Genomic DNA, 10,185 nt, shown 5'->3' with positions numbered 1-10,185 from the left:
AGGCTGATGCCACGGCACTCTAGCCCGGGCAACAGAGTGAGACTCTGTCTCAAAAAAAAAAACAAAACAAACAAACAAACAAACAAAAAAATCTCTGCCTCTATAAAGTTCATAGAAATACTGGGTCAAACATTTTTTCAAATAGATAACAGAGCTTAAAAAAAGGAAAATAAATCTCTTGGGTCCAGAATGAAGAGAAAGCTGCAAACCAGTAACCAAGTGGTTTGTTTTCACAGGGTCACTTTGGGACAGGAGATAAGACCTAGGAACCGAGACCCCTACGTAGAGCTGAGACCCACAAAGGTGCATTCTTAGTGAAAGTGTGGGCTAAAAACCAGGCCCACTGGCGAAAGGATATTTGTTTGTTTATTCATTCAATAACATTTTCTGAAAGCTTACTGTCTGCTAGGCTTATATTCCAGGCACTTAGCATACAGTGGCAAAAATACAAATCCCTGCTCTTGGGAGAATTTTGGTACGGGCAAGGCAGAAAATAATAAAGAAACATAATATATAAGTATGATAAAAAGATGTTTATAGAAAACAACGGAACAGGAAAAAAGAAATCGGGGAATAACAAGGAAACAGTCTATCTTGGCCCAGGGACTCTGGGAAGAAAAAAGAATTGCCTTTGCAAATTCCAAGCCATGGATTTGCCTTGGAGGAAGGAGGAAGCTGGGGTTGTAACTGACATTAATTATTTGTGTGATCCAGAAAATCAGGCAAGTAAGTAAAATAAATTTGTCCCAGATTGTTAGTGCCTTTCCACACAGTTCCAGGAATATGAAGAGGTGCTTCCTGACAAAACCAAAAGAAAACCCTCCAACCAGGCTGCCAAGGTTTCCTATAGGTAAAGCCCAGACAAATTTGAGCTCACAATAAAAAAAAATAGAAAGCTTTCAGCGTCAGATTTAGGATTCAATTCAGCATCTGTTTGATGCCAAAGACCATGCTCATAATTCTTATCTATGGGCCCTCTACTCACGGACTAGAACTTACACCCCACACCCTCGTGGGTAGAGTTGCCTTAGTATCCACGGTATTTAGGATCACAGAATCTTAGAGTTGGAAGGGACCCAAGATATCACCTACTCCAATCTCCCTAACAATGCAGGACATCTTTCTGGAACACGACTCAGCTCATAGTCAGCCTCTGCTTGAGAACCTTTAGGGAAGGAGAGCCTTATCACAGAGGCAAACAACACCACCTAAGGAGACAGGCTGTGGAGCAATGCTGGCTCCGCCAGCCTCTGAATCAGGTGATCTTAGGCAGGGTAATTAGCCAGACTAATTTAAGCTCTCTTATCTGTAAAATGGATATTATCTCACAGGGGCCTGGTGAAGTTTAAACAGAATAATGGATATAAAGGCTCACTTGGCACATGTTAGATAACAATGTTTTTCCTTCTCATTAATGTCTACATCTATGTACTCAGTAAAAAGACTTACTCAGCTTTGATTAATCAGATCAGATCCACTTATAGTTGTAAGATTTTTTAAAATTCAAGTTTCAGTGAGAGCAAATCGCATGCAGTTCAACATCCTACCAGGAAAGGGTTTTGCCATTTTAAAAAACAACCACTTACTCATTTTTATTTAATTTTGAACCAATACTGTCTCTGCATTTTAAGGCCTCTTTTATTTCCAGCATGAAGGCTTGTGGCTATTTGTTCGCTCTGTGCTGGTAATGAAAGGATGGGTCTGAGAAGCCTCTTGATTGGCTTCAAGCCTCTTGAAATAGCTTTACTGTAAGGCTTTTTTTTTTTTTCCTCATCCAACTTATTTATTTATTTATTTCAAGAATAAATTTTACTGAATTAGACTCCTTTCTTTAAAAACCAAAGAATTATTTACTTGCAGTATAATTCATCTATCTTAGGTGTATAGTTTGATGAATTTTGGTAATTATAGACAATTGTGTAGCCACTGCCCTACTGAAGATATAGAACAGTTCTCTCACATTAAAAAATTTCCTCTTTAGGCGCTGATTTTTTTTTTTTTTTTTTTTTTTTTTGAGACAGAGTCTCACTGTGTTGCCCGGGCTAGAGTGCCGTGGCGTCAGCCTAGCTCACAGCAACCTCAAACTCCTAGGCTCAAGCGATCCTCCTGCCTCAGCCTCCCGAGCAGCTGGGACTACAGGCATGCGCCACCATGCCCAGCTAATTTTTTCTATATATTTTTAGTTGTCCAATTAATTTCTTTCTATTTTTAGTAGAGACGGGGTCTCGCTCTTGCTCAGGCTGGTTTCGAACTCCTGAGCTCAAACAATCCGCCCGCCTCGGCCTCCCAGAGAGCTAGGATTACAGGCGTGAGCCACCGCGCCCGGCCTAGGCACTGATTTTTAAGAGGGAAATTTACAAGTCAGTTGAGGCCCAGAGTGAGACCTCTTGAAGTCATCGCACAGGCAGACCCTTTATGGAATGAGGGACATTTATTGAATCCCAGAGAAAAGAAGGTTTATGAGGATACATCAGCCTTCAAATATTTGAAAAGCTCCATGTGGAGTAAAGAATGAATTTAATCCGTGTAGCTCCAGAGAGGTAGAGGAGAGGGCTATTTTGACTTGATATAAAAAATTTCTAAAAACAATGTAACAACTATTTATAGATGATGAAGGTAAGTGAGACTCAGAGTTAGAAATGAATTGTTCTAGATCAAACACCTGGGAAGTGGCAACGTCCCAGTTGGAACTCAGGTGTTCTGATTTTAAATCCAGATTTTCCCACTCTATCTTTCTGCTCTGGAAGACGGGGCCAAGAGGGCATAGCCTCAAGGCAGAGAAGACCTGGCATGAGGAAGCTGCTCAGATGTTCGTCACTTTAAACCACACAACCACTGGCCCAGGCCTCCGCTGGGGGCAAAGCCAAGGCCCAGCTAAGACAAGTGGCTCTTCCAGTGTGGGTGAAGGAGGGGGGTGGGTTCGCTTTGCCTCACTGCCTGGAGCAATCTCTTGCCCTGATTTGCAGTGTGGGCTGAGGATCCGGGAAGGTGAGAAGCCTGGTGCCGGAGCTGTCTGTGTGGATGCTGCTAACAGGGGCCAGCTGCTGGCTGCAGCTGGGGCTGGGGCTGAGCAGGTGGCACCAGGCAGCGGGGTGGAGGAGCTTGTGAAAATGCCTTTCCCTATTCTGCTGGGCTCGCCTGAGGGGCTCTGAGTATGTGAAGGGGAAGACAATTAATATCATTAGGCTGGAGAATAGAAACAGCACCCTCAGGTGAGAAAGAAAAAGAGAAAACTAGGGAGGGGAGAGAGCTATAAGAAGGAAGCCTGGGAAGTAACAGCGCGGGCTTTGTTGGCTGGGCTCCTGGAGAGTGTGCAGGTAAGAACTCCCAGGGCAGAGGGAGGGCAGGGAGGCTTTGCCCCGTGTAGTGGGGCTATGGGCCCACTGGCCAGCTGCTGGGTGGGGGTTGCACAGGTTGCTGTTACCCAGGAAGGCCTTGGTGTGTTATGGTTCTCGGGCCGACCCTGGGATGGGGGATAGCAGAGGCTCCTGGTGGGATTGGGGGTTGGCTGGGTGTGACCAAGGCATCTGCCTAAGGGAGAGAACCCAGGAAGTAGTGGCACCTCCTCCCCGGGTGTCCTTCCCCTCCTCTCTCTGGGAACGGCAGGCAAGAAGTGGTGAGCTGTCCCGGCGGTCGGAGAGGTGGGCCGGAGCAGCGTTGGGTTTGTGGAGGGTTTGTGAGGTTTTCCAGCTTGGGGCCCAGCCACTGGCAGGAAGCGGGACAGAGGTCACTGGAACTCACGTCCCTGTTAAATACATCAGCTTTTAAATCAATCCTTGTTCAAAGTCCAGTGAGTTCCAAGACCAGTGCCTGCCAGCAGAGACAAAATCCCCGCGTGAACAGAGCAGCTCCGCTTCCTTCCCAAGATAGGTAAGAACCACTCTGTGTCCCCCTCGAGGGCACTGGCCACAGGGCCTGCACGACCTTCTTTCTTTCCCTTTTCCAAGCAAGTAGCTGGATGTCCAGGGCAGAAGAGAGGCCCGTGGGGAAGGAGCCAGGCCTCTTTGGTGTTCGGGAGATAGGATGTGGGGGTGGATGAGGGGTCGTCCACACTCTGAGATCTTTTCTGCTGGAGACACCTCCGACCTTTGCAGGGGAGGGTCTGCTTCACAAAGGAATTGGTAAACTGATCTCAGAAAAGGCTTTCCCAGGGTTGTATGGGAGTCTGATGTGCCGCCAAAGGGGAGTGAGACAACAGACTTTCACAGGTTACCAGGGAGACACTCCCAGGACCTTCCTGCTATGTGAGGGCCTTGGGTATTGGAGGAGAATTTCTCCTGGAAGCAGCGCTTAAAGGGTACAACCTAACTTACCTTTCCCACTGGGTAATAAAAACAAGCATCTCTCCTTTCTATCACATTATAGCACTAAGAAACGAGCAAAACAGTGAATTTCTAGGCTGGCTGAATTTTAAAATGTAGATCACCTAGGCTCTAGCCTGTGGAGTTTCTAAGTCTCTGGGTCTTGTGTGAATCTGAAAAATCTTTTATTATTTTAATTCGGGATATTATGGAGTACAAACATTTTGGTTACATGTAATGCATTTGCCTCACCTAAGCCAGGGCTACAAGCATGCCCTTCCCCCATACAGTGCGCTCCCCTTCCATTAGTTGTGGGTGGAAAAATCTTTATTTTAAAGCTCTTCTAGATGATTCTGTGGTGCGGGCAGATTTGGGAGGAAGCACTAGTAGCTTATTACCTAAGCAAAGAGTCAAGGGATTTAAATATGACTTAAGAATTCACCGACTGTGAAGACTCCTGCTCTGGGTTGGGTCTGGCTATGAAGATTCTTATGTTCTGCAAGAGGAACACGTTTCTCCTTAATTACTAAAACTCCTAAAATGAAATGTGCTGAAGCTCTCAGTCTTGTATCCAGAAGTCAGGGGGTGCAGACTGTCTCAGGCCATGATTGTTGGGTCACCTGGCATCCATCACATGTTCTTTCCTGCAACCAATAACTCAGGAATTTGAGTTTGTGTGTTATGACTAAGTAAATTGCTCTTTAACTTTTGTATGTTCTCTGTACCATAGAACATGAAGTTGTTAGTAATGATGTCTCATGTTCACAGACCACTTACTAGACAGCTATGCCTCATCTAGGGGAGAGAACACAGGACCAGAATACAAATAAGTAGGGTTTTGATTGAGTTGTTAGTGACAGGCCACTAGACAAGTTACCTAGCCAACTAGAGTCTCAAAGTCATCATCTATCAAGTGCAGGCCTCTCTTGTCCCCATGGGTGTACTGAAAATAACATTATTAATACGTTTGAGGAAATTAAAAGCACAATGTCAAATGTGCATATCCAAAGGCTCTGTAGAATGGTAGTAAGAAACATCCTTGCAGTCAGTCAGGAGGCCTTGTCCCAATCTTTTAGTCTCATTGAATCCCTGTTTGCTCACCTACAGATGAAGAGACTAAATTACTAATGTCCTTTTTAGCCCACCAAGTATAAGGTAGATCCTGGACCTTGAAGGCTGGCACTTGTCAGCTGGGTATGAATTCGAACGCTACCTCCCTGGCAAGGACTTTCTAAATCAGCCTCCTACCTCCATCCCACCACGATCTGTAACACTCATAGCCTTTATCATCAGAAATCATCTCATTTACTTTTTACTTATCACCTTTGTCAGATGTTAAGCTTCAAGTGTGCAGGGATCTTGTTCCTTGTGTTACCTGCAATATTCCCAACTCTTAGAACAGTACCTGGCACAGAATAGATGCTTAGATATTTGCCTAAATGGAAACTGGTGTGGCAGAGAATGAGCTGGAAGAATAGATACAGGTGGTTTCGGTAAAGGGGCTTCTCAGGAGAGGTGGCTGAAGAACTCTTATATTCAGGGTATCTGAAGTCTAGAGTCTGATCATGTGGGAATGCATTTTTCTGGTCACATCCTGGTTAAATGATTCTCTGGTTTGTTGCATAAGAATCTGAGAGTAGCAAGCTGGAGCTAGACATGTCTTCAAGATCTCAGCAGCTCCTGTCTTTGATGCTTCATGAGGGGCTGCCCAGATTTCCTTAATCTCTTTGCCTGGTGGATTTTATGTCTAAGTGGCTAAGAGCATGGGCATTGGGATTGAGACCTGCATTCCAGACCAGACTTACTCGCGTTCTCTGAGCCTCTACTCCCTCATCAGTCAAATGAGCACAACAGCACCTAGTTCCTAAAGTTATGAGGGTTAAATGAGAGAATGCACATAGTGCCTAGCACGTCTTTAGTGTTACAATTATGATTTTCAGACAGCTTTGCAATGTGCATGACCCCAGGAAATGAAGGAACCCAGGCAGTGGCAAGAAGTTTTGATAAGTAGCAAAGATGGCCCCTAGCATACTTGGTGGCAGCTATGGAAAGTTTGCTCTTGGTCTGAGACAGCCATTGGCTTCTGAGCCTCCAAGTCTGGTTAGAGGCACAAATACTGTGCATTCATGAAGCTGGGCAGAACCATGGGGTCCCAATTGGAACACAAAAACAAAGACTCAGAAAGGCTCATGGGCTTCACCCAGTTGTATTGAGTACATACTTGATAGTATGAGAACACAGAAGGGCTGTGGTGCCTTCTCTTAAGGGAGTTTATCTTGTTGGAGACACATGACATAAACACTGGAGCTTCTCCATAACCTACAGGACTGAGTCCAAGGTACTTCAGTCTAACCTGACCTACTTCTTTCCTTCAACATATACACAAGCTCTGGTCTCTCTGACCCATTCACTGTTTCATTGCACATACCTTATGCTGTTCCTTCTGCCTGGGATGTCTTCCTCCTCCCAGTCTGTGTTCTTATAGCACATTAGACCCCACAGGGTTGGGAGGCGGGGTAGATGGAAGGAGCCCAGACCCAACTGGGTTTGAATCCAGGCTCTGCTTATCCAAATCGCCATGGGAAATCAGCTTTTCAGAGTCTTTTTTTTTTTTTTCTTTGTAAAATTGTTCATTAGGATGAAATCAGAACTCATCATGAGTCCCTAGGCTGGCTCCTAAAGCCTAATAGTAGCTCAATAAATGTCTAAAACAGTAAGAAAACATTCTCATGTAAATATTCTAGCACCCATACCATCGTTTGGTAGTTATGTTTTGTGACTCTCCCCACTAGATTCTGGGCTCTTTGAGGGCAGAACAATGCCTACTTGGGGTTGAGCCCTGTTATCTGCCCCACAGTTGGTACTATATATAACTTGCCGGATATATAAATGACACTTGGAGTGCAGAAGATGGAGTGATACCTTCAGACTTTGGTCATGGGAGGATTTGCACATAACCTAAAATTTGGATTGAGCCTTGAAAATGGGTAGGTCTTGAATCCGTCCACTTGGAAAAAATGTCTACTTAGCACCTACCATGAATAAGTAGTCAGCAGTGGGGAAGGTATTCCAGGTAGAGCACGTGGCATGAGCAAAGGGCAGGCTGGGTGCGGTGACCACGCACGGCCCAGCTGGTGTCTGCCGAGGAGCAGGGGGGTGATGAGGTGGGGCTGGGTCGTGCTCAGTGTCAGTGCTGGAGCCAGAAGTCTGGACTTTTGTTTCTTGAAGGATTTTTTCTTTTTTTAAGAGACTCTTGTTGGGAAGTTTGTCTTGAGGCAGTGACTGGGAGGGACTGCAGGCAGGAGGACTCATTCTGTAGTCCAGACATACGAAGAAAAGTGAGGGGATAGAAATGCAAGTTCTAAGTGCCTTGTAAAGCAAGACATGCTGATGTGGGGAAAACGCTTGTCTGGCCAACCCTCAGGATGGTTCGGCTGTTTGCAGGTACCAGGTCTCAGCAGCAGCATGGGGGTTACCTCTCTCCACACAATATTGACCCCATCTCTCTCCCAACTTGTAGGACTCTTAGATAAGCAATGGAAGTGTGAAAGGCCTTGAACTTCAGCCCAGAGTTTATGGTGGCTGGGAGTGGGGGGTACTTAGTACCAGCAGGCCAAACGAACTTTGAGATAAGCCGATTCCATTCTTTATCATAAATGAGGGACAAAAATTACTCACTGGGCCTGTGATGACTGTTCTCCCGATAATTCTCAGTGGAACACACTTCATTAACTTCCCACATTTGAAGTCTATCTCTGGCTAAGACCAAACAGTAACTGCTACAATGGGAAAGTACAGTAAGCAAATACTTACTTTAGGGCTCTGCTTATTTTTGATATTAGTTATTTAAAGTACACGAGTGTCTTAATTTCCACAGGTCTTGCTTTTCAAAGGAAGACTCCAGTTGGCTTTAAATATATGATCTGCATCAAAAACATACGGTCTGCTAGGTAAAGTATTTTCGAGGCATGAAATTGAATGATCTCTTCTATTTTTCTCTCTTCCTTTCTATTATCTTTCTTGCTAGAGACATGTCAGTACCAGCTGAGCTACAGTAGGATTTTTTTTATGCTGTTGGAAGAAACAGCATGTGCCAGGGCTCTGTGACAGGCTCTGAAAGAAGCCAGATGTGGCTGGCATAGGGCATGACGCCTTTGTGTCATGGCCGATGACTGCAGGGAATGCTCAGTCTTCTACAGTTGCTGACTTAGCATCACACAGTTTACACCAGCTGTATTTTTTTAAACAAAAGTCTAGTGGTTTTTTCCTATTACAGATGCATGCAAATGTTGGAAGAACAGCAATCCTCAAAATGTACACTGTGCAGATACACCTGGTCAAGTTTCCTGAGAATGTTCCTTTCTTCTTGCTGAAGTTCACGCTGTTTTACAGACAAGCATGGAGTTCAGGGGAAAGTGAATAACCTTTAGGTTGAATGTTACTGGAGAGACTCTGTCCTTTCTTCCCCTTATGCCTCAAACAGAAATAATTTATTCTATGGTTACATCGTAGGTTATACAATCAAATATCCTTCCACTGTCGCAGTGACCAGGGTTAAACATTATTCACCAGCAGTCCTGAGTGTTTACTGTTTAGTCTTTTCATGGCTTGAGTGTTGGTTACATAAGCACCTTGTGGGGAGAGGCTCTGTTTTCTTTGTAGTCTGATACTAACTACATAATTGCTAATTACTATTCGATAAGATGATGGTGCGTCCAGGGGACTCCTGCCTAGTGGTGTAGACTACTACATTTATGGAATGATCTTACTACTAAGTCCTGGGCCTTGGAAGATGGCCCAAGATGACAGTACCTGGGCTTGTTCTCTCCTGATGGTGGTCATTGCATCTGGCCCCATTATTTCCCTACTTCCAAGCTGAATGCTGTTTTCCCATGTCCTTTCTCTAATCTTTTGGAAATTCAGTGATGCTGTTTGGTGAGTGAGCCTGTTTGCTGGTTCCTCCCTGGCTGCTGGGGCCAGGTGTCTGCATCTAAGGTAATGCTTCACTCGCTGCATCCTTTGGTTCCTTGCTTACGCCCGTTAGAGCTCATCTGCTCCACGTGGTGGGACTCTCTGGCCAGTGTAGCCCTGAAGTTCTATTAAAACTCCCTGGATATTCCTCCTCGATACACAGCGTTCTGTCCTGTTTTGTAGTTCCCTAGCTTTCTGACTTACGTGATACTTTTGTGTCCAGGAAAATCCGAGTTTATTATTCGAGCTTCGTTTTATGGGCAACAAAATCTTTAGCCCTGACTTTTCAGCAGCTAAAATTAGCTTTGCAGAGGTGATCTGGAGTGAGTAGATAGAGACTCCCTTGCTGATAATTGAGGTGCTGGCCTATCCCCAGTCTATGATCTCTTGTCTTCAAAAAGAAAACCAGGAACACTGCTCACATGTTCTCCCAGAAAAATGGGATTCACATTGCAGCAGGGCTCCCACCAGAGGGCAGGGAAGATGACCTGCATGGAGAGGGCCTCTCTGCTCCAGAGAGTGCTGGGATGCTTTACATGTTCTGTCGTAAAAGTAAGCAGTCATCACTGTACACATGTGCTTCCCATTCTTGGTGTGCTTCTGATTTCAGCTCAAAATTAAGGAACTCACCCATGTAGTCACAGTTAGCAAGTAGCAAAAGTGGGATTAAAAACTAGGCTTGACTTCAAGCCCTTGCTCTTCCTGCTGTACTTTACCCTGAGTAGGATGCTGGGGGAAGATGGAAATAAACATAGAGACTCCCCTCACATACACACGTGGCTGCTTTAGAATTTCATTACTGGGAGCTCTTCTGTGCTAAAGATCTTTTAGGGCCGGGCGCGGTGGCTCACGCCTGTAATCCTAGCTCTCTGGGAGGCCGAGGCGGGCGGATTGTTTGAGCTCAGGAGTTCGA

General features: G+C 45.2%; 1 protein-coding gene across 3 annotated transcripts in view; it reads left to right on the top strand.

Annotated features, from left to right (window-relative positions):
* The first annotated feature begins 3,806 nt into the window (after positions 1-3,806).
* Positions 3,807-10,185, top strand: part of PDZK1 (PDZ domain containing 1) — a 32,537-nt gene continuing 26,158 nt past the window's right edge. The window contains exon 1 of one of the 3 annotated variants that reach the window (XM_012643450.1): positions 3,807-3,870. The gene's annotated coding sequence lies outside the window, so the exon portion shown is untranslated. Of the gene's footprint in view, positions 3,871-8,194; positions 8,252-10,185 lie in introns of those variants that run through there. The other 2 variants (XM_012643452.1, XM_012643451.1) reach the window with 2 other exon arrangements.

Source organism: Propithecus coquereli, unplaced genomic scaffold, assembly GCF_000956105.1.
Source record: "Propithecus coquereli isolate 6110/MARCELLA unplaced genomic scaffold, Pcoq_1.0 Scaffold197, whole genome shotgun sequence".
NCBI classification, from domain to species: Eukaryota; Metazoa; Chordata; class Mammalia; order Primates; family Indriidae; genus Propithecus; species Propithecus coquereli.
The sequence above is the reverse complement of the archived record's forward strand: the minus strand, read 5'-3'. Positions and strand labels throughout refer to the sequence as shown.